This window comes from Schistocerca nitens, chromosome 5 (assembly GCF_023898315.1).
Source record: "Schistocerca nitens isolate TAMUIC-IGC-003100 chromosome 5, iqSchNite1.1, whole genome shotgun sequence".
NCBI classification, from domain to species: Eukaryota; Metazoa; Arthropoda; class Insecta; order Orthoptera; family Acrididae; genus Schistocerca; species Schistocerca nitens.
Window position 1 is genome coordinate 334,544,698 of NC_064618.1, and position 22,352 is coordinate 334,567,049.

Below are 22,352 nucleotides of genomic sequence, written 5' to 3' on the forward strand. Positions count from 1 at the left end.
AATGCTCAATGCATCAGCCGCCGACACATGCCACAACTGACCACGGCTGCCCTTATCGCCATAGTCTGCTCAAAGTAAATACTGCGTTGCTCATGCGCTAAGTGTGGGATTCACTAGTCAGCTTTCGCTTCACATCTGCTTTAGATTGGAGTTTATCTGAGTATGATTTTCATTCCGTCGTGTCCAGATCAGTCATATATTGCACATGTTTTCTAATGGCTTATATTCGAGGAAGATATTCGGCAGATAGATGATTCATCCAGCTGCAACAGAGTAGCCAGTGTACAGTCAATCATGTAATTTTATAAATCTGTCAGTGTAATATATTTTGGGGTAATTTTCTTGTGTTCAGTGTGCTTGAAGCCATGTTAGTATTGTTTTTTCTCTTGAGATTACGCTAGTGTAAGAATTGTTTTGGTAAATTTTCATGTGTTTGTTTTGCTTGAAGTTAGGTCCATTAAGATTTTCTTGTGTTAATTTTATGGGATCTTCCTAATTACAAAGAAGTATTCTTCATCGCAAGATAGGTAACCTGAATCCACTGTGCATGGTGATTATTATAATAAAAATACTTAGTAAGGTAATAGTTCGTTTGATCCAAAGCAGTGGTCACCTCTTACTCATTGACGTAGTTTAGGTCATGTATAACACGTAATATTCTGATGTCTAAATGTCAGTGTGTCTGAGATTTCCTTACCTGGCAGGGCCTGGTTCACAGGCAAACTTGTGTCTTTTGGTGGTAAGTCGTAAGGGCAGGTCATACCAAACGTGGCGAGTACGTTAGAACGGTCCAATCTCGACTGCCCCCTTCCCAATGCAGTCGTACGTATCGTCGATTGGTCAACATTGGAACACGTAAGTGTCGACTGCTGCGAATCAGCAAGCTCAGGAAAGTGTGTCGCTCTCCAAAATACTTGTACCAGTACTACCATTGTACTCTGCAGTCCGATCTGTCACAGGTCGTCGCCGACCTTACCTTATGGAGTGTGCAAGTTTCTAAGCCATACGTCCTTTAATGAGGGGTGGACGCTATCACCTCTCTCTCCTACTCGAGGTTTCACCGTTCTTTTACCACTTTCCATACGTGATCACGACAGAAGCACGCAAATAGGACACAGGCGAAGCCGTTTCTGAGAAGCTCGTTGGCAGATACTTGTCCATAAGAATCTGCCTATTGTCCAAGTCACTTATGTCAATCAATTTTCCCACTTTGGCAGCTTGTAACGTCACTAGGGCGGTCATATTGTTTTGATATATCAGTGCACGAATACTGATCCGATTAGTCGATGAATTTACGAAACTTTTTTGTCCTCAAATTTTCACAGATGATGAAATAAAATGTTCCTTGTTCTTGAACACAGTTGTCAACTCTTCTTGGACACAGGACATTACGTGAAACCATAGTTTTCAAGTAAACCAGTGATATCCTAGCAAAATCATGACGATTCCTGTTACTTATAGATATCTAGAATCAAATCTGTGGAACTGCTAAAGCAAAGCAAGACTTGCACGCTATTTGCAGCTGTAAGAGGTGTATTAGTCCTTATGTTTGTTTTCAGGGTTTCATGATTTATTATTTTTTTTTCATATTCAAGAATATAGATTGCAGAGAACTTCATTTATTTGAGGCAGTTGGGCCTTTGATTCAAATGACTGTGAGCACTACGGGACTTAACATCTGAGGTCATCAGTCCCCTACACTTAGAACTACTCAAACTTTACTAACCTAAGGACATCACACACATCCGTGCCCGAGGCAGGATTCGAACCTGCGACCGTAGTAGCAGCGTGGATCCGTATTGAAGCGCCTAGAACCGCTCGGTTGGGCCTTTGAAATTATCGTTATATTACTTTAAGTCATAATGAGTATGGTTTCATAGAAGTAACAAATCAATATGCGATTTTAGCACATAGCCACAGAAAACTGCAAGGACGAATCATCCTTTTATCTTTGTCAATAAAGACCGAGTATTTGACGAGTGATTATTTCGGTGTTCTCGTTTGTTTGAAATTTAGATGTTGGTTAAGTGAAGATTTTGCGCAAGAACAATCCCAGACTTATCAAAGCATTTACAAAGGTACATGACCTACGTTGATAAGCAGCCATTGGTATTAAAAGTAGAAAGTAGTGACACCCCCTGCGTTTCATGAATGTCACGGTGGCGAGTGCCAGGATACATTTCTAAGAGCAAAATGCGGAATAAATTTCGAAGTATTTATAATTGCTGTCAGTGCAAAACTTCTTGACGCATCAGCGTAGTCCCCAACATTTGGACCAAAGATGCTTGTGCATACGTTCCTTATGTAAGAAGGGCGTCTAGAAATTCTATACTCTTTATGTACTGCAAACACAAAAATAGGATCATGGTATGAAGTACGAGGGGCTTCAATACAATGAGTAATGAAATACACTTTTTTTCTGAAATCAGATTAGTTTAATCCAGGAATCCAATACACCATATTATTCCCTACTAGTTTGGCTACAAAACCCTGTTCTTCGACATAATCTCCGTTCAGTACACCACCTTACAGGGAGGGCTTGTATGCCGGCAAAGTTCCACTGTAAAGCTGCCCACCATCGACGTACTACTTCCCGTGGAGTGTGTCCTTCATTGGGCCAATAGATGGAAATCGGAAGGTGCGAGATCCGGGCTGCAGGGTGGGGTGGATGCGGAAGAAGAAGTGTTTCTTCAGTTTCCTGAGGGTAGCACAATACAGTTTAGAGTTTATCGTTGCATCATGAGGAAGGACATCACAGACAATAATCCATTCAGAGGTCTACAAGTCTGTCACCATTACTTTAGCAACTGAGGGCGCCACTTTGATATTCTTTTCGGAGGACGGTGGTGGGGCATCATTCGATGGATTACCGTTTTGTTCCCGGTTAGAAGTGATGAACTCATGTTTCATCGCCCGTGACGATGTTCGACAAAAAATTGTCACGATCAGCCTCGTAATTCTGAAGCTATTTCGCACACATGATGCTTCGTTGCATTTTATAATCTTCTGTTAGGCGGCGAAGAAACGAGCGGGCACACAACTTTGAGTACCTAAGCTGATGGACGAGAGTGCCAGCAGTACCAACAGAGACGTCCAGTTGAGCAACGAGGGGTCTGATCGTGATCCATCGATCACCTCGAATGAGTCCCACGTTCCAGCATAGCAGAAGTCACTGCTTCGTGTGGCCGCCCGACTGACTCACTGGGGTTCGGACACAGATCTCCCGCCAAAGAAGTTTAACACAACTGTCGACTTGGAAAGAACTTTCGTTACAGACGCCATATTCAAGACTACGTAAGGCGGCACCATCATTTAGAACATCATAAAATGATAAGGGAAGAAATGGAATATTCCACGATCTTCCATAACAAAATCCACATTTTTTTCAACCGAAACTGGCTGAGAAAGGAAATGTGTTTTAAAACTTGTCTTTCGTAGATGTGCTGTACTTTTGGAGTTGAACTCACTACGTAGAAGAAGAAAATAAGGGGAGATCAAGAAGTTCCCGAACGGCTTACTCAAAAATGGTTCAAATGGCTCTGAGCACTATGGGACTCAACTGCTGAGGGCAGTAGTCCCCTAGAACTTAGAACTAGTTAAACCTAACTAACCTAAGGACATCACAAACATCCATGCCCGAGGCAGGATTCGAACCTGCGACCGTAGCGGTCTTGCGGTTCCAGACTGCAGCGAACGGCGTACTAACCCCTTGGCTAGATACGGGTACTTACGTAACCGCATCATAGTCTTGCTGGGTGGCATACATGCCGAAGAAACGCCCTCAAATGGAAACCTTTTGTCGTTCTTAATACATTGTTGCACAGCATCAGATGTGAATTAATCCTGATTGGCGGTGACCTCATTGAGATAAATAGATTTTTTTAAAATATTTTCCAGCTCATTTGTTAAGAGTAAGCTAGTTGCTACGGAAACAACAGTTAAGAATTTTACTCGAATAAGTAGTTGTTCACTAATAACTGAAAAACTTGCTGCCCCATAACGACCTCCGCGATTTGGGGAATGCTAATGAAAATCAAATCAATCAAATTAAAAAGTATATTAGTAATTATACGACTATTATACACGCGCAAATAAAAATCACATCTTCCATTCAGCTGCCACTGCATACGAAATGTTTACAGCTTCCTCTAGAGCAGGGGCAGGCAAACGTTGCACGCGGCTCATGAGCACACAGCGCTGCATGTGTGCTGCTCGCGTGCAGGCGTCGACCGGGGCTGTGGCGACAGCCGGCAGGTTGCGGCAGTGTAGTGCCAGGCTAAGCTGCGGACGTTGATGCGAAGCGAGCACTATGTAGTGAACGTTGTATTTCAAGAAACGGAGAAGTGGAGATTTGCTATCTTTTAAAAAGTAATGGGAGAATCATTTTTTCTTTGTGCAAAAACGTGAAAATTCGAAATGTTTAATATGTGGCAGTATTCTCGCTGGTCAACGGAAGTTTAGTATTGAAGGCCATTATAATAAATTTCACAAGGGCGAGTACAATTTATTGTCGGATTCTGAGCGGATGGGGAATTGACTGAGCTTAAGAAGAGCGATCCGACGATACCAGATGAATCTGTCGTAGTTGGCCGGCCGGAGTGGCCGAGCGGCTCTAGGCACAACAGTCTGGAACCGCGCGACCGCTATGGTCGCAGGTTCGAATCCTGCCTCGGGCATGGATGTGTGTGATGTCCTTAGGTTAGTTAGGTTTAAGTAGTGCTAAGTTCTAGGGGACTGATGACCATAGTGCTCAGAGCCATTTGAATTTGTCGTAGTTGCTGTTGTCACGAGAGATCTGCGACTTTCTCTCGTCATGTCTCTCATCTAACTGATTTAACATTTTATGGAGCACTGTTTTCAAGTTTTCAGGACGACAACAATAATAGCCCAGCGGTATGTGCAAGTTATAAGACTGCGCTTAATATAGCGAGAGCTGGAAAAACCATTTGCTGAATTAATAAGTCTCGGTTAAGAGCAAACATCAGTGATGAAAATTTACGTAACTGTTTGTGTTTGTCTGTATGTAGAAATTTTGTTCCAGATATTAAACGTTTTGCAATCTCCACCTGTGATATTTAAATAAAACGTATCGTAGGTAATAGGTATTCTTTCAAACCATGATTTCTTTCAAGCACTCCTACTAACCTTATTCATTCACTCAATAAAGCAAGCTAGGAAACAAAACGCATTACAGAGGAAGGAGCGGACAGAAGGTATGGTGGGGATGGGAGATAAGCTGGTGGCCAGCTTGCCCCTGTGTGCACGCAGAACACCTGTTAACTGCACGCGTGTAAGTGCACCGCACATGTGCAGGATTCCTGCCCGCCCCTGCTCTAGAGCATTCCCTGTTTGACGGCAATGTTCGCTTACTTGCGGTCTGGGATAGTCTTCCAGATAGAGAATTGCGTTGCAACGAATCTGACGAGCGTGGTACACACTCAGTGTTAACCAATCATGAGTAGACACGCCTACGAAATATTTCGCAAATAACTGCGATATGTATGAACTGTTGAGCCGTCTTCCTAAACTTCGTTGCATACCTGCCGCCTCGACGATGCTTCTAAAACGAAGCATACACATTTGCCAAAGATACGCTTCAAACAAGTTACATTTGTATGAAAGTAATAAAGTGTGACATACGTTTCTGTTCATCAGAACGAAGATATGTGTGAGTTATTTCAAAATATAGTTTATTTTAGTATCTTACATTATTGTTGGTACTCAAAACAGTTTTAAAATAAAATATAAACTACATGGATGACTGTTCTTCTCGGAGTTACAGCATCATCCTTAGAACAAATGAAGAAAACACACACATAAACCGTAATTAAGAAAACACCATGCAAATAAGCGAAAGTCGAGCAGAAATAATGGAATAATGGGCATCCCTATTAAAACCGAAGAACACGTAAGTTCAGACAATTTTATGTCCGAATCTTTGCTTTACAAATCAGGCGTCGATAGGTTCAATACTAGGTACGCTAGGTACAGAGCAACAACCTAGGCTCGTTACGAGAATCGGCAACAAGCTGATGTATTTCAAGAAAAAAGGGAAATCAAATTTGGCTGACAAGAGACTTCAAGCTGATTCCGTATTTCTTGATTTCCGGAAGGCTTTTGACCATTATCCATAAAAGCGGCTTGTAGTAAAATTGCGTGATTACGGAATATCGTCTCAGTTTTGTGACTGGATTCGAGGTTTCCTGTCAGAGAGGTCACAGCTCGTAGAAATTGACGGAAAGTCATCGAGTAAAACAGAAGTGATTTCTGGTGTTCCCCAAGATAGTGTTATAGGCCCTTTGCTGTTCCTTATTTATATAAACGATTTAGGAGACAATCTGAGTTGCCGTCTTTGGTTGCTTGCAGACGACGCTGTCGTTTATCGACTAGTAAAGTCATCAGAAAATTAAAAAAAATTGCAAGACCATTTAGAAAAGATATCTGTATGGTGTGAAAATTGGCAATTAACAGCAAATAACGTAAAGTGCGAGGTCATCCTGCTTAGTCCCAAGAAAATATTGAATAAGCAATACTTGCCAGATCAAATGAAAGGAGACTGCCCCAAGAGGCACAATCCTCACGCTAAAGGAAGCTTTCCAGTATACTTAAGTGGTAACATCGAGTGGAAACCTATAAGAGAAATCGAAAAGTAAAGTGTTTTCGTGTCGAAGGAGCCAGCTAATGGAAATATCCCGAACGGATCTTACAGAATGTCAGCCGCCACTTAGAACGGTATATAAGCAAGAGATTCTGAGAGAGGATTCAGAGGGAGAGCAGTAGTGGCCGCTTTGAGGAGCCACCGTGTAGCTACGCCAGGGAGCAACAGCAGAAGAATGCAGAAGTAATATCCTCGGTGAGAAATCGGTGATAGATCTGGTGATACGCACATCAACAGCAAAATAAGTAATTCTGGCGAATAGCTTTGAACATAGACGATCTGTCTTCGTCTCAAGGAATAGATAGCATTTGTACTTTCGTAATTAACGAGAACATTTTACGGAATAGTAATTGTCTTTGTAAACTTAAGTGAGTGGCCTGTTGATAAGAATAAATTGAGTCTGATATTTATTAAAGAAAGAGTTAGGAACTGGCAAGGAGATAATAAATAAATTAGTTAAATAAATACTGAACTCTTCAGCATACCCATCCTGCCATTAATCCTAACAGATTACCACTGCAACCAATAACCACAGTTCTACCTCGGAGAGTTTTCTCCCTCTCATCTCAGACTACAAAGGTGGACACTCCAAGAGCCCTCAGATTGTCGTCAACGTTCCTATTGCACTACAAAACTGTGCTGGGACGCGGCATAAAATATATTGTGCTAGGGGCAGGGTGGTTTGGCAGATAATTAATAGTTGATTAATTGATTGATGGGTAAGAATTGATGAATGAGGAAGTAAGTGGATAGTTGAACATAAGAAGCATGAAAGTAGGCAATTGTAGTAGTGTCCCAGAATCTCACCGCAACAAGAAGAATCCATTTACGAACAGGAGAGCCCAAGATTCAGGAGAGCCCAGCAGACGACACAAGCAGCGATGCCTAAACGCAGCAGATCAACAGAAGAACAAGAAGATCTGCTACGGTCGCAGGTTCGAATCCTGCCTCAGGCATGGATGTGTGTGATGTCCTTAGGTTAGTTAGGTTTAAGTAGTTCTAAGTTCTAGGGGACTGATGACCACAAATGTTAAGTCCCATAGTGCTCAGAACCAACCAACAAAAAGATCCAGTCAACAAAACAGGCAAGCCAAAGCTAAGAATCAATAATGAGGTCCTTTGAACTTGTAACAGGATGACGTCCTCCAGCAGGTATAAGTGCGAAGGATGCCGTAGTACTGATTCAGAAAACGTTCGATGGGAATAAGAGAGAATTGCCAGAGTTGAAAGAAAACGTGAATGCTGATTTCGAAGTAGTTAAAATAGAAAATGCAAAATTAGTACTTAAATGTGTGAAATCTAAAAGCACTGGGGATACGAGATCAAAGTTAATAGTACTGGGGAAAACAAAAAGCTGGGCGGAAGTAACAATTGTGTTAGAAGAAAATTATTCAGATAAGAGAACTATTGTTTTTTATGTGTGTAATATGTTTAAAGCAACTCTGCAGGGGACTCAGTTGCCTCATGGGGTAACAGGATAGATGAATTGTCAGAACCTTTCAGGGGTGCTGTAACTAGGATAATGGATAGAGAATAGCAAAAACAGGCTGTAGAATTAGTGGTAGCACTAGGGCGTGCATGTTTAATACAAGGGCTAGCAAACAAGAGAAGTCAAACTATTGTGCGCATTAGAGGAGAAAATGTGAAGTTAGGGGAAGCAGAAGCGTGCTATTATGTCAATGAAGGAACAGAACTAGGCGCCAAAGGGAAAGAGTTGACAAGACAGCAGAAAGGAACCGCTAAGACTAATGAAATGTTACCATTGTGGAAAAATAGAACATGTATCCAAACACTGTCATAGTAATACGCAAGTCAGATGGGTAACATCACCCAACAAAGTGGAAGAAACGCGTAAATATCAAAATTATTGTTATCACTGTGATGAACCAGGGCATACAGATGCAACATTTGAGAAGATAATAATATGTCAAAAATGTAGAAGGAGGGGACACAGGGCTAAAGATTGTGGAACTCCCTGTAATAAATACGGATATACAATTCTTAAAGGTAGAGAAAACCACGGCAATCAACCAGGAAAATGGCCGGGAAACGAAGCATGTGTCACGCAAAGTAGTCGTCGGTAACCACCGTTAAATGACCCAAATTGCGGGTAGTAGACTGCGAGGCAGAAATTGAAATAATTGGCTGTTGATATACTTTTCGGGATGTGAGGTCGTGGTCCAAGAACTTTTCTGCTCCTTACGTTTCGTCCAGAACTGCGCTGGACTTCCTCAGAGGCGCTGCTCCGCTGAGTCTTGGTCGGCAAGACTCAGCGGAGCAGCGCCTCTGAGGAAGTCCAGCGCAGTTCTGGACGAAACGTAAGGAGCAGAAAAGTTCTTGGACCACGACCTCACATCCCGAAAAGTATATCAACAGCCATGTCACCCGGTCGTGAAAGCCTTCATTCTACATTGAAATAATTGCGATAAACTGCAAAGAATTTGGTACGAGGTTAAAATTTTTAATCGGCACAGGTGCTCATATTAGTCTGCTCAAGGAAGCGGCAATAACCGTGGAAATGCCTGTGAGTTATTGAAAGGGGTTACGGAAGGTACAATGAACACAATGGGCACAGCGGAATTGAATTTAAGACTATACGGAATAGGGTGGCGTAAGCAGACACTCCATGTATTATGCAAGGGAACAGATGTTCCTCTTGACGGACTATTAGGAAGAGATTTTCTACATGGCAGAGAGCTGTTATCGATTACCACAGGAGACAACTCTGAGAGAATGGACATAAGATTCCATTAGTAACAGAACCAAGAGGACAGCGATCACAGGCAGAGTCAAGGGCTCGTTACCAGGAAAATATGGAGCTGACAACAGAATTACATAAGTTCAAGGGAGCATTAGCTGTGGACTGACAAGAGGTAAACAGCGTGGCACGTTAAGGTCACAGCATAGGAGGACACCAGACCTGGAGCACCCGCAACACAAACTTACGAAAGTAATCGGACCTAGGGAAGAAAGAGTAATGATTATTAGATTAGCTGAACACAAAAGAATTCCCGAGGGAGGCGACGTAATAGTACCGAAACAAGGAGTACTTAAGGGTGAGTACCTTCCAGAAGCAATAGTGAAAAACATTCAAGGGAAATGTATTATTAATATGATAAATACCTATGAAGTAAAATGTGATGTGAGTTTAGCATCTTTAAGCACAGAACGATTATGCGTGGAAGCAACAGTAAGAAGGGTAAAAGAAACGCCAGAACAGGCAATGGATTGCAAGAATCGTACAGCACAGGTTAGAGACGCATTACGAGTGGATCATTTAAACTAGGAAGAGAAATATGAAGTGAAAAAACTGTGAAGTGAGTACTGTGATGTTTTACGTTTAAAAGGAGATAAAGAGCATGCAGGAAAAATAATCAATGTCAGACCATATAGGATACCAGAATCCCAGAAAGAAGCATTACGAGAGCAAGTAGAAATAAATGTTAGCAGATTATGTTATTGTAGAAAGCCAACGTCCATGGAATGCATCGATTCTCTTAATCTTTAAAAAAGTATCAGATTATATTATTGTAGAAAACCAACGTTCATGGAATTCGCCGATTCTATTAATCCCTAAGAAAGTAAATGCCATTGGACAGTTAATATATAGATTGGTGACAGATTATCGTAAAGTAAACGAGATTTCAGTAAGAGAATATATCGGAAATATTAGACCAACTAGGAAAAGCAAAGTACTTCTCGACATTGGATTTAGCCAGCGCTTATTACTAGATAGTAATGGAGCCCAAGGACATGGAGAAAACAGCGTTTAGCGCTAGTTACCAACATTATGAGTGTAAAAGGATGCCTATGGGTTTAAAAGGAGCGCCTGCTACGTTTCAGTGATCAATGAACGTAGTGTTATCAGGATTAAAAGGAAACAAGTGTTTAGTGTACGTAGACGACGTAATATGCAATCAAAGTTCGCTAAAGGTACATAATGAAAAATTAATTGTGATTTTTCATAGACTAAGAGAATACAGGCTGAAGTTACAGCCAGACAAGTGTGAATATTTACGAACAGAAGTCATATTTTTGGGGCATAAGATAACAGATAAAGGAGTACAGCCATATGTGCGGAGTGTAGAAAAGGTAAAGAAATTCGCAGTACCAAAGACAAACAAGGAATTAAAAGGATATCTAGGTCTCGTAGGATACTATCGCAAATTTCTAAAGAATTTCAGTGATATTGCAGCACCTTTACATAAATTATTAAAGGGTGAACAGTATGAATGGGAAAGGGCACAGCAAGAAGAATTTGAAGAATTAAAAGAAAGATTAATCGATCCTCCCATTCTACAGTATCCTGATTTCGAGAAACCTTTTATTATTACGACAGACGCAAGTGGAATAGTACTTGGTACAATACTGTCGCAAGGAAAAATTGTAAGCGACCTACAAATCACGAAAGCCTCAAGAACATTAAATGAAGCAGAAAGAAATTATTCAGCCACTAAGCTGGAATGTTTACCATTAGTATGGTAACGAAACAATTTCGAGCATATTTTTATGGAAGAGAATTTAAAATAGTAACAGATCACAAGCCTTTAACGTGGATTTTTAGTGTGAAAGATCCATCATCCAGGTTATTAAAATGGAGATTAAAACTAGAAGAATATACATACGAGATTGTATACAAGCCAGGAAGATTAAAAGCTGATGCAGATGCCTTAAGCAGAACGAGGCATAGCGATGAAGATGCAGAGGTATTCGAAAACCAAGAGCCATTTAGAAGAATAACTGATGACACGGAATTAAATGAAGGCACCACAGAGCTAAGCGAGGGACAAAAGGCCGACATTATGAAAGAAGTACATAACAGTCCATTAGGTGGACATCAAGGAATACATAGGACACTGGATCGTTTAAAAAGATACGGTTCATGGAAAGGAATGAAAAAAGATGTTGAAGAGTACATGAGAACATGTGATAAATGCCAACGGAATAAATTTACGCAGGGAAAACAAAAATGTCATTAGTTATTACGGACACGGCAGAAACAGTGATTGATAATTGTTACATGGATGTGATTGGTCCCTTAGACATAACCACGGAAGGGAACAGATATTTTTTGAAGTTTCCGGACGATTTAAGCAATATTACAGTAGTAATTCCAACAGAGAGACAAGATGCAGACACAATAGCCGAGAAGTTCATAGGAGAAGTTATTTTGAAGTTTGGTATTCCTTCAGTATTATTGACAGATCAATGATTAAACTTTCTAAGTGAAGTGTTCAAGAGAATACGCCAATTATTAAGGATAAAGAAGATATAAATACCGCATATCATCCGCAGACAAATGGAGAATTGGAGCGAACGCACAGCACTCGAGTAGAGTATTTAAGGCACTTCATCAAGGAAGATCACAGTGATTGGGACAAATGGATATCGTACAGCTGTTTTGTACTTAATACGACACCACATAGCAATATAGGGTAGACCCCATTTGAATTAACGTTTGGAAGAATAGTGAACCTGCCAGGGATATTGCAAAAGGAAACAGCCACAATAGGATATGATTACGACGACTATGTATACAAATGAAAAGCTAGGGTGCAAGAAGCTCATCGAAGAGCGGGAGAAAAAATAAGAGAGGCCAAAGAAATAAGCAAGGTGCATTATGACAAAACAGAGCATCAGAGAGCTTTTCAAATAGGCGACATAGTACTATTGCCTGACGAAATAATATGACGTGGGAGATCAAAAAAGTTAGATTCTCAGTTCAGAGGCCCATATGAGATAGTGAAAGTGGAACTGCCTAATATAATAATAAAGACGAAAAGGCGACAGGAATTGAAAGTGCATGCAAATACATTAAAACCAGGATGAGATTTTCACTCTGCAGCGGAGTGTGTGCTGATATGAAAATTCCTGGCACATTAAAACTGTGTGCAGGACCGAGACTCGAACTCGGGACCTTTGCCTTTCGCGGGGTAGTGCTCTACCTTTCTTTGAGGAGTGCTACTTCTGCAAGGTTCGCAGGAGAGTTTCTGCAACGTTTGGAAGGTAGGAGACAAGGTACTGGGAGAAGTAAAGCTGTGAGGACGGTGCGTGGGTCGGGCTTGGGTAGCTCAGTTGGTAGAGCACTTGCCCGCGATATGCAAAGGTCCCGAGTTCGAGTCTCGGTCCGGCACACAGTTTGGATGTGCCAGGAAGTTTCACATTAAAATCATATTACTAAAGAAGCTAGACGGGTAACATCAAGATTTCTATTACAGACCCATCAGGATGGCATCAATCCTAATGACATGGATTCTAATTATCATCAATGGGTGGGTGATTTACAGTTGCCACGGACAAGGAATTACGGATGGACTTGTGAAGATTAATCAGATAAGAGCATCACCAGAAATATTGTATATTACCATGAGAAAGGCGATGTTGAAATTACGAGTACAATATGGAAATTGGTAAAATACGTAAATTTGAAAACGTCAGATAACAAATTTCACGCTCTAAAAAGAGTAGGATTAAAAATGATACAGCAGTGCAAACAGAGACTGGAGCAGTTAATTAGTCAAGTAGAATGTAATATGTTGTCTAACGGGTTTACGCACCATACAGTGCAATTGTAAGAATTCAAGTCCCTCAAAAATCAGTTAACCAGACGAGTGAGAAGGCAAAAGAGAGGAGATCTAAATTTTGTAGGAGAAATAAGTAAAATTTTATTTGAAACTTAGACGAGGCAGATGCTGCATATTATAAAACGCACATCGATCAATGGGATCGAGGTCTGAACAACTGCTAAAATTATCTAAAGAACAAGAAGAAGTAGTCAGAGGCACATTGTCAGGCTTGAATAAAACAGTAGATACAATCGCGGTCAATGAGCAGTTGCTCAAAAACGGAAGTTAGAAAATTTTATTAAATATACTCTGAGGACCACAGAATATGGCCTCTATAAAATACCGATGACATGATTCGCTCAGGCTGCCCAAGGGCTACAAATGCAGTGGATGACCGCTATCTACGGATTATGGCCCGGAGGAACACTGACAGCAACGCCACCAAGTTGACTAATGCCTTTCATGCAGCCACAGGACGTCGTGTTACGAGTCAAACTGTGCGCAATGGGCTGCATGATGGGCAACTTCACTCCCGACGTTCACGGCGAGGTCCATTTCCACAACTTCAACACCATGCGATGCGGTACAGATTGGACCAACAACATGCCGAATGGACCGCTCAGGATTGGTATCAAGTTCTCTTTACCGATGAGTGTCGCATATGCCTTCAACCAGACAATCGTCGGAGACGTGTTTGGTGGCAAACAGGTCAGGCTGAACGCCTTAAACACACTGTCTAGCGAGTGCAACAAGGTTTGTTTTGGGGTGGCATTATGTGGGGCTGACGTACGCCGTTGGTGGTCATGGAAGGCACCGTTACGTCTGTACGATGGCTGAATTCTATCCTCCTACCAATAGTGCGACAATATCGGCAGCAAACTAGCGAGGCTTTCGTCTTCATGGACGACCATTCGCACCCTCATCGTGTACATCTTGTGAACATTCAGGATAACGACACCCCTAGACTAGAGTGGCCAGGATGCTCTTCAGACGTGAACCATATCGGACATGCCTAGGATAGATTGAAAAGGGCAGTTTATGGACGACGTTACCCACCAACCATTCTGAAGTATCTAGGCCGAATCGCCATTGAGAAGTGGGACAATCTGGACCAACAGTGCCTTGATAAATTTCTGGATAGTAAGCCACGACGAATACAGGCATGCATCAGTGAAAGAGGACGGGCTACTGGGTATTAGAGGTACCGGTGTGTATGGCAATCTGGATCACCACTGAAGGTCTCGCTGTATGGTGGTACGACATACAATGTGTGGTTTTCATGGCCAATAAAAAGGGCGGAAATGATGTTTATGTTGATCTACACTCCAGTTTATTTTACAGGTTCTGGAAGTCTTGGAACCGAGGCGGTAAACAGTTTTTTGATGTCCGTGTATCATGGTAGTTACTGATTACTGCAATTTGTTGTCAGAGGTGGAGTTATTCAGTTGTGAATTTACATTCAGCGTCAGCCGCCAGTACCCCCATCATTCATCAATCCTCTGTAAGTCCTTCTCAAAATCGTTACTGCCTTCCGGTGTTGCTATCTTCTTGTAGAGATTCTATCATCTGCAGACAGCAGACACCATTTATGTACATTGTAAACAGTAACGATCATGTCGCACATCCTTGGGATATCTCCTAAATCCTCTTTCCGCCTGTCAATTATGCTCCGTTAAGAGTGACGTGTTGAGTTCTTTCTACAAGAAACTCTTGTATCCAGTCCCAAAACTGGTCCGATATTGGGTAAACTTATACACTGAAGAGCCAAAGAAAGTGGTAACGGCATGCTTATTCAAATACAGAGATATTTAAACAGGAAGAATACGGCGCTGCCGTCGGAAATATCTATATAAGACAACAAATGTCTGGCGCAGTTGTCATATCGGTTACTGCTGCTACAATCGCAGTTGGCGTACGAGAGGTGGGACGCAGGATTTCTGTGGTACTGATGAAATGGGGATTTTCCCGTACGATTATTTCACGAGTGTACCGTGAATATCAGGATTCCGGTAAATCATCATATCTTCGACATCGCTCATGCCGGAAAAAGGTCCTGCAAGAACCAACGACGACTGAAAAAAAAATCGTTTAACGTGACAGAGGTGCAACTCTTCCGCCAACTGCTGCAGGTTTCAGTGCTGTCCCATCAGTAAGTGTCAGCGCGTGAACCATTCAACGAAACATCATCGATATGGGCTTTCGGAGCCGAAGTCCCACTCGACTGCACGACACAACACCGACATTGGACTGTTCATGACTGGAATTATGTTGCCTCGTTGGACGAGTCTCGTTTTAAATTGTATCGATCGGGCGGACTTGTACAGGTTTGGAGACAACTTTATGAATACATGGACACTGCATGTCAGCAGGGACTGACTATTCCAGCTGGTGGAGGCTCTGTAATGGTGTGGGACGTGTGCAGTCGGAGTGATATGGGATGTCTGATACGTCTAGATACGACACAACAGATCGTGTGTCGTGTGACGAGGGCCTCCCTTTGGGTAGACCACTCGCCTGGTGCAAGTCTTTCGATTTGACGCCACTTCGGCGACTTGCGCGTCGATGGGGATAAAATGATGATGATTAGAACAACATAACACCCAGTCCCTGAGCGCAGAAAATCTGCGACCCAGGCGGGAATCGAACCCGGGCCCTTAGGATTGACAGTCCGTCGCGGTGACCACTCAGCTGAGCACATCTGGGATGCCTTGCAACGTGCTGGTCACAAGAGATCTCTACTTCCTTGTAGTTTTACGGATTTATGGATCGCCCTGCAGGATTCATGGTGTCAATTCCCTCCAGTACTACTTCAGTCGAGTCCATGCCATGCCGTGTTGTGGCACTTCGGTGTATTCGCGAGGGCCTTACACGATATTACGCAATTTTACTCGTTTCTTGGGCTCTTCAATGTATATTTTTCACTTAATGTAATTGCCAGACAGTGTGAAATTCCTTCCTGAAGTCAAGGAAGACAGCATCGACCTGAGCGACGTTGTCTGAAACGCTGTGGATCTGATGGAGGAACAAAAGAAGCTAAATTTCGCAAAATCTGTATTTGGGCAATCCAAGTTGATTTTTACAAAGGAGATTTTCGTCGTCCAAAAAGGTCATAACTTCCTCTTTTTTTGAGTCGTCAGTCGTCTGACTAATTTGATTCGGCCAGCCACGAGTTCTTCTTCTGTGCCAATCTTTTCATCTCAGAGTAGCAATATCAACCAACATCCTCAATTATTTGCCTGATGCTTTCCAGTCTCTGTCTTCCACTACAGCTTTTACCCTTACATTTCCTTGTACTACAATGCATGTTGTTGTCTGACGACTTAACAGATGTCTTTTCGTCCTTTCCCTTCTTCTTGTCAGTGTTTCCCACATATTCCTTTCCTCGACAATTCTGAAGAAAACAACCTCATTCCTTGTATTATCAAACTACGTAATTTTCAACACTGATCTGTAGGACCACATGATGGTACAACATAGCAAATGATCACAAAACATTTTCCGTAATTCTACAACTGACTGACGTCGACAATAAAGCCTAAAATTATGTGAATCTTGAAAATGGGAATCACGTGCACTTTTTTCCAGTCGCTAAGTCCTCTTCGTTGGTCCAGCGAATTACGATGAACTTCTGCTTGAAAGGGTGCAAATTTTTTCGCATCATCTCTGTACCATCTTACATGTCCTAATACGTGTCCAGTACAAAAGGATTGTAGTTGTTTCCTTTTTCCGGTATTAGCAATCCCTACATCTCCCACTTCAAGCCGGCCGCGGTGGTCTCGCGGTTCTAGGCGCGCAGTCCGGAACCGTGGGACTGCTACGGTCGCAGGTTCGAATCCTGCCTCGGGCATGGATGTGTGTGATGTCCTTAGGTTAGTTAGGTTTAAGTAGTTCTACGTTCTAGGGGACTGATAACCACAGCAGTTGAGTCCCATAGTGCTCAGAGCCATTTGAACCATCCCACTTCAAATTTCGTACGACAGTTGATAGGAGGAGCCGTATTACGATCTCCCGCGATGAAACTATTTCAGTCATTTTCCGTTTCGGTGCCAAATGGGCACTGAGTGACTGAAAAGATGACTTCGAACCGCTTACGGATTTTAATATCTCCATAACCTCTTAGGATTTTTTTTATCGAACATTGATATTTAGATGTTGACGATGAATTAGAAGTCATCTTCTATGATTTCCTAACATCGCACGTTCCTATTGCATCCTGCTGCACGGAACGTTAAATATCTATCTCTAATCCCTGTAGCGACCAACATTCTATCTTTGACAGTTAGTCATGATCTACAAGTCGTGGTAAACTCACAAATCACAGAGAAACGACACAAAAGATACTGTAGTTTATTCTTTTGCAAGATAAAAAGGACTCCGTCTTCAGGCCACGAGTGGCCTACCGGGACCACCCGACCGCCGTGTCATCCTCCGAGGAGGATGCGGATAGGAGTGGCGTGGGGTCAGCACACCGCTCTCCCGGTCCTTATGATGGTATTCTTGACCGAAGCCGCTACTATTTGGTCGAGTAGCCCCTCAATTAGCATCACGAGGCTGAGTGCACCCCGAAAAATGGCAACAGCGCATGGCGACAGGATGGTCACCTATCCAAGTCTTTTGCAAGATAGCGACAGCAATTTCGAAACTGAAGTCATTAGTTTCTCTTGACACATAGGCATCCTTAAAAAGAATTTCGTATCATTATTGCTTATTCTGTCCGTCCCGATAACTGAGTGGTCAGCGAGGCAGATTGTCACGCCAAGGGTCCCAGGTTCGATTCCCTAATGGGTCGGAGATTTTCTCCGCTCAGGGACTGGGTGTTGTGTTGCCCGCATTATCATTTCATCATCATCAGTACAAGGCAACGGAAAACTAACGCTGAAATCACTTCCCAAGGCGCTCATGCAGTGGACCTCTCTGACTATGCTTCTCCCATGAGAGGTCCTGCCATAAGGTAGAACACAAAGTTCAAAATTTCTTATTCTAAACCTCAAACTGCCTTAAGTAGGTATTTACGTCAGCTGGTTCCTTACTATAAATTTTATTTCTTTTAAGATTCTCTATCATTCGATGCCAAAGTCGTAGCCGGACCGGACAGAGTTTCAGGGCAAGCTATTGCCTTCAGTGTGATGACTGCCCGTAAAAAAACTGAACAATCCTGAGCAGCGGCAGGAGGATGCAGAAGGAAATGGAAAATATGATGGTCTATTTAGTGATAAAAGATTTCGAATTAGTCCCACATTCGGATCTACGGGAGAGGATTGCCAAGTGGGAAGTGAGACCTGATCGGTCAGGAGAAGGCAGGATTCGGTTACGATTGCGGACGGGTCCGTAAACAGTTATTATCGGTTGCCTTTTATAGTTACACACAATTTATTTTAAATCAGTAATTCCAGACTCTACAATAAATTAAAAGAAGTACCACACGTTATTAATGAAGGAATAAACAATTGTAAATAAGAGTGTTTTCAGTGCGTTACAATTTAGCAAATCACCATACTTTCAGGCACAGCAGATAATGTATTAAAAGCGAGTCACTGTGATTAGGGCAGGAGGCCTTACACGCCAGGATGGCAATAAATTAAGAATTGTTTAAAACTCGCTGCAACATACAAATTACAGGTACTGAAATATAAAAGGCAAGCCGCCACAAACACCGCTGAAGGCATCAGACGCCAGGAATAGCAGCAAAATAACGTTTTAAAGCTTACAGCTAAAATACAACAACCAAATAGGATTTTAAAGCAAATGACCACAACAACGGCTGAAGGTCTTACACTTCAGGAACGGCAATAATACAAAAATATTTAGAAACCTGCTATGTTGTTGTGGTCTTCAGTCCTGAGACTGGTTTGATGCAGCTCTCCAAGCAGCAAATACGATAGCAAAAGTTAATTACAAAACAAGCAACTGATCCAGACGGTGCTCCAGGAATCAACCTCTGAGAAGGTCCAGCAACAAAAATTTTCGCGACCCATGAGATAGGCAGCCAAGTGTTACATTCACTTCACAAGATGGTAACTGAGACTAGTTGCAATCTAACGCATGACTGCATGATAATATTGCTGAAGCTACCTGACGTCTGATAAACCAAACGCAACGATGGAACAATACGCCAAAGCCATAACCGTCGGTTTGCACTATATCCCCAGAATGCTGTGAATAGAGCGCCCAGAAAGAGAAAGGAACCACTACCACCAGAGTAGAAAGCACTCCATTCGCTGACCTTCACCTCGGCGGCACTACGAGCAGGAACACGAGCCCAAGTCACTGGAGAATCGCGAGATATCGCAGTGGTGGAGGTTTCTCTACTTGGATTGAAATGCACTCATCTTAAGGCTTACTGGATCCGGTTTACGACGAGATCGTGCACCATCGTGACCACAGCCCTTCCATCGGGCGGTCCATGCGTGCCGCTAGCGGTCCTGGCGTGTTTCGCACTGCGGCGACCTGGCTCCTCCTGAGTCCCCAACCGAACTGACCAACTCACACGACCCGGAAAAACAACGACGTCGCCACACAGATAGGGCAACAGCTACTATATATCGATAACCGACGCTGCTGCCACCAGCGGACAGGCAACGCTTGTGAAACCGAATGGCGCCAGTCGACACGAGAACAAGACAAACAACTGCAACCATGCCAACTAAACAATACCGTCTGACCTCCAACATTGGGCGTAAACGTACAAACAGCACCAACGCGTGCCGCAGCACAGTTCAACCTCCTCCTCTCAAGGATAAATCCGGAAACAAACTCAACTAGCAGCCTAAGCAATCTTAATTTGAATAAGATGGACCTCCGGGAACAAACCCAACTAGCAGCCTTACCAAACTTAATTTGAATAAGATGGACCTGGTTTCTTACCGGTATGGTTGCCCTTAACCAGAAGATTAACTGGGCCTAAAATCCCCATAATTGTACACGGACCCACAAAACGGGAAGTAAACATATTAATTTTGGTACATCCATATTTAAATTGGACGAAGGTGGGACAAAGCTGGTATAATTTTTATTAAAATTGAAATTCCTCAAGCTGTACTTCAGATTTTATATTTATTCGGCTACTAGTTTCGACGTTGCGTCAACGCCATCTTCAAACCCGTTCACTTTGATGAAATCAGTTGTGTGTGGCTCAGTACTAGAAGTCCACGGTGTGATTAACACGTGCTCGACATGGATGGCGGGCAGTAACTGCGCAAAAACTATGCAATTTAGGAAGCCCGTTAAGAAACCTTTCTATCCCATATACCTGTACAGTTAGTATGGAGCAAGCGTTGGTCTCACCATGGCCTTCTAGTAGTGATTCTAGATATTGAAATAATTTAAACCTATAAAAGCGTTAAAGTTTTGCTCTGGTTCCCTTGTACAACAATATTACATTTCTTCTTAAATACTTTTAAATAGCTGGTTGAATCTGCTGTACAGTCATCTACAAACTACGTGTAAAAATATGTATCACTATTCTAATGCATATGTAATGATTTTAATTTCTAAATATCAGTATTTGAAACAACTTTTGCCGGCCGTGGTGGCGGAGCGGTTCTAGGCGCTACAGTCTGGAACCGCGCGACTGCTACGGTCGCAAGTTCGAATCCTGCCTCGGGCATGGATGTGTGTGATGTCCTTATGTTAGTTAGGTTTAAGTAACTCTAGGCTCTAGGGGACGGATGACCTCAGAAGCTAAGTCCCATAGTGCTCAGAGACATTTGAACCAAACAATTTTTCAGATCTGTAATTTCAATTCAAACGCAACTGTATGTATGTCAAAGAAAAAAAAATCATATAAATAGAAATTATATATATAATTACTTAGATACATGCCTCATGAGTCTGTTAGCCTTTTTCGCGAATTGTTTCGGCTGTCCCACCAAACGGTCAGTGTAAGGAGGCTTATACAATCTGTATCATCGCAGATGAAAAAAAGCAGTCAGCCCTACCGGTAACTTTAAAGAGTAAAAACACTGAGTCATATCTTTGGTAAAATGAAAGACAATATTTTACAAGAATATAGCAAACATTTCATAATAACTGAAAACATGTACTCCACAAAATGATGTGCGAAAAGTCAAACCTTTACGATGAAACGGAATCAATGTAAAATTCTTTTCTTTGAAAATTCTTTTCTTGGAAAATAGACCAACAAAGATGTATCATATTAAAATAAATAATTCTCTGGTAACCGTGAGTGGAACTGAATTGCTCTAGTCATGATTATTTAAATAAGACAAGTACGTCGCCATTGGGGGCAGTTATAGCGTTACATTTTCAAGCGTGCACTTTGCGGTGAAAGTTTATCTCAGCTTGGAGCAGAAAAATCCAGTGTAGCTATTCTTCAATGATGATATCGGACACCATGTCATTGTCAGCTTCACACGCTTGTTGTCGTGAATGAGGAAATTACATTATCACACAAGTCGACTATTTACTTCATCCTTGGTCTCTGACGTATGCTCATCTAATTAAGAGAAAGGTAATCTGGTGCAGCTGTCTTGTGTAAAAAGTGTGCATAAAGAGTATTAATAGTGCTATGTTATCTAGTCACTTAATCCTGATCAGTGAAATATTTGAGGTATTTTATGGAAGGATTCAATACCTAACACTGATTAGAAAAGGAAAGTGATAATTTATGCTGCGTCACATATCGGTATCCTATCTGATGTCAGCTGCTTTTCATTGTGGTTAATTGTGCTTTTATATAGCAACAACTGAATCTGCACTTCTGACGCGACTCCGATTCAAAGGTTAAATTTAACTTCATTTGCATTGAACTTAAGAATGATTGAAATGTATTGACACTAGGTAAATTTAGCACCCTATACTATAACATACATTCATGGTACATTATTAGAGAATAGCTTGCATGGTACTAGAGGAAGCTGTATAGGTTACAAAGTGCAGGGGAAGACAAAGATTAGAATACATCCAACAAATAAATGTGTATGTTGGGTGCCAGTGCTAGTCTGAGGTGGAGAGATTGACACATGAGAGTAATTCGTGGTGAACCGCGTTGAATAAATCAGAAGGGAAAGAATCATGTTTTATGTTTTCAGATATCGAGATTTATATGCCTGCTTTCCATGATATTCTTCCGAGGAGGATTATTAGAAAAGGAAAGTGATAATTTATGC